The 3,143-nt window shown below is 51.7% G+C and overlaps 1 long non-coding RNA gene across 1 annotated transcript; it reads right to left on the reverse strand.

The window, feature by feature from the left end:
• Positions 1–111: 111 nt before the first annotated feature.
• On the reverse strand, positions 112–3,142 carry LOC109370236. Its single transcript, XR_002120194.2, has 2 exons — positions 3,078–3,142; positions 112–2,538 (listed from the first exon to the last, which is right to left on the reverse strand). It is a non-coding gene; the product is annotated as an uncharacterized LOC109370236 (long non-coding RNA).
• Between the last annotated feature and the right edge of the window lies 1 nt (position 3,143).

Raw genomic sequence — 3,143 nt, forward strand, 5'->3', positions numbered from 1 at the left:
GTCTTTCAGCCCGCAGCCTGGGTAACCCCAGTACTGCAAGCAGTATAAAGCACCTGAGTGTCGTGAGAGGATCTGACACAAGGATGCTCCATCACACGAAGAAGGCACACGGTGCTTCGGGGTGAATTTTATTGAAAACAAGGAGGAGTTCATGGGTACAGACTGTGCTCAGTACAGGGCTGGAGGGGCTCTGGGCTGCATCAGAACCGCAGAGTCATTCAGGTTGGAGAAGACCTCTCAGATTCACAAACCAACCCCAACCTACCCCCACCATGACACCAAACCATATTCCTCAGTGCCACATCTCCATGGCTCTGGAACACCTCCAGGGATGGTGACCCCACCGCTCCCTGGGCAGCAATTCCAACACACCGCCATTCTCTCAGAGAAGAAATTTTTCCTAATATTCTCTCTCACCCCAAGATCAAGCTGGTGGGCACCAGATCTATCATCCCTGTGCATGGCAGAAGGGCACAAGCAGCAGGACCCACATCAGCACACAGGGCAGACAGGACCCAACTGAGCAGCAAAGCCCCATCCATGGGTCCCAACCCCCCCCTCCCCCCACCATGCTATCACCCAGTATGAGAAAGGGGCAGGACTTTCTCCAGGAGGAGAAAAGCAAAGAGAAAGAGGAAAAACAAAAGCTTAACAGCAAATCAAAAAGAATCCAAAGTGACCAACTATGGAAAAACCTACAAGTAAGCATCTCAGCTGCCAAGCTGTCCTACCAGGCTGGTGATGTGCAATTTCAGGGAGCACGGGATGTTTCGGGGAGTGGGACTGAAGGGAGGATGTGGAGAACATCAGCTACATTATCGTGCACAAGGAGGTGGGACAGGGGTTAAGGGTCAGACTGAAGCAGGGCAGGGTTTGCTCACACTGTGCTGTGCCCACCTGTGCTGTTTCCTATGGGCTCGTGCACTGAGGGGGACAGGGTGAGACAGAGGGGAAAGTCACCCTGTGCTACCCTAAGCTTTTCTCCTGGGAGCTGAACCATGGCTCCAGGCACAGCCCAGCCTGGCTCCATAACAAAGGTGTGGGGCAAAGGGGTCAGCTGAACACTGTGCTTCAGCAGGGAGAGGACCCTGAATAACAGGAATGCACCCACATCCACACCTCCAGGGCAGGAAGTTCAGGAAAAGTGTTTTTTTTTTTTTTTTAAAGTTTTAATTTGATTAAAAAATAGATGCATTTCTTCTTTAAAAAAAAAAGAAATAATCTCAGGGCAGTTCGCCTTCTAAAGCCTCAGCCACTACCCCAAATCTAGCCAGAAAACTGCTGGTCACTGCAGCAGAACTGCTGCTCACATAGACATTCACACCATCATCACTGATCTAAAAATATATAATATATATAGCACGCACACACACACACAAATATATTAGAAAAGGAAAAAATCCCTCTGAAAACCTCAATCTATTAAAAATAAAAAAACCCCACAGCGGTGCGTTCAGTCTGCGGTCCCACACATGGATGGAACACAGCGGGGCTCACAGCAGATTCTTCAGGGGAGAAGGAAGCGCTCCTCCCTCCTCCCACCCACACAGAAGGGCTTTAATTTATAGCAAGTGCAGTAAAACCCGGAAACATGTTACAAAGTCCATTATATATAGACACAAAATGTACAACTGGCAGCAGCCCCTGCACTGGGCTGTGGGGGGTTGGGGCTGAGATGGTGGCTGTGGCCACAGCTGGAGGCAGTGATGGGGTCACAGTGTGAGGTCTTACATGAGCCCCAAAGGGGGAAGAGGACGGAGAGGTGGAGCAGCATCCTCCTGCAGGATGAGGAGTGGTGGTAGATGCTCACCATCCCCACCTCCTCCAGTGTCATGCAGCCCCAGGGCGAGCACAGAGGAGAAGGTCCATGGAGGAAGCAAGAGAGCGGGGGCTGCTGCTCACGGTGGGGTGAACTGGGGGGGAGATACGCTTTTATTCCTCTGCAGGGGAGCAGTAGATCAGGCAGTGAAGGGGGTGTCAGGCCTGGGGCCGTGTTGAAGGGTCATCCAGGTGTCATCAAGATGGCTTTGTGCGGGGACAGCGGTGTATCCACGGAGCCCTGCAGCCTCCTGCAGTGCTGCTCAGGAACATGAGGCAGAGAACTGGGTGAAATGCTGGGGGAGGGGCTGGGGACGGTTAGGAAGGGGGGGAGAAGCACAGCAGCATTTTCTCTTTGCCGGCCCCAGGCAGCAAAAGGGAAGAAAGGCAGAAGTTCCCCACAGCCCGTGCCAAGGTTGGGCACCATCCCCACCCCGTGCCCCCAGCATTTGAAGGGGTGAAGGTGTTGGCTTCCAAGGCTCTTCCTTGAAGATTTCAGGCAAAGAGAAAAGAGGCTGTAATGGGGCTGTGCTCAGAACTGTCCGGAGGCTGAGAAACACAATTTGTGCAAACCATCACAAATTCAAGTCCGCATCTGCTCCGCTGCAGGGACTGCATGGAACAGTGGGGCTCCAGTTAAGAGTCATCCCCGAGGATCTCTGTCACAAAGGAGGCCATGTCAGTCTCTTTGGTGTCATGTAGGGTGAAGAAGGGGTGCTCCTGTCAACAAGAAACAAGGCATCAGTCATAGCCCAGCAGGGAGCAGTCCAAAAGCAGCCCCAGGGGTGTCACAGCACTGGCCAAGTGAGCAGCAGCATCCCCTGCAGACTCCCATGGATGTCACAGAATCATAGAATCACTCAGGTTGGAAAAGTCCTTAAAGATCAAGTCCAACCATGACCTAATCATACTACCCTAACTAACGACCCTCCACTAAATCAGCTTAAAGCTAAACACTTTTGGGTTTGGTGTTTCCAGGTTAAAACCCAGCTGCACTACCACCATTTGGGGTGGTTGACCTAAACTCTTCAAGAGCAGGTGGGACAGGAGAAAACATGTAAAAAGCTTGACCTTGATCACTGAGTCCCCTTAACACCCACAAAACTCAATACACCACTGTACCTTAGACACACTATGCCCATCCCACTTGTGTGCCTGGAAATCACCCCTGCGTCCTGCTGTACCATTTGTCCAGGACCTTTTATCCCAACACATTTCATGTACCAGATGAAGGCCAGCAGAGATGGCCCCAAACTTACCATAAGTTCTAAGTAGTTCATTCGCTCAGCAGGATTCTTCCTTAAACTGAAGGGGGGGGGGGAAAG

The sequence above is a fragment of the Meleagris gallopavo genome, chromosome 16 (assembly GCF_000146605.3).
Source record: "Meleagris gallopavo isolate NT-WF06-2002-E0010 breed Aviagen turkey brand Nicholas breeding stock chromosome 16, Turkey_5.1, whole genome shotgun sequence".
Classification (NCBI taxonomy): Eukaryota; Metazoa; Chordata; class Aves; order Galliformes; family Phasianidae; genus Meleagris; species Meleagris gallopavo.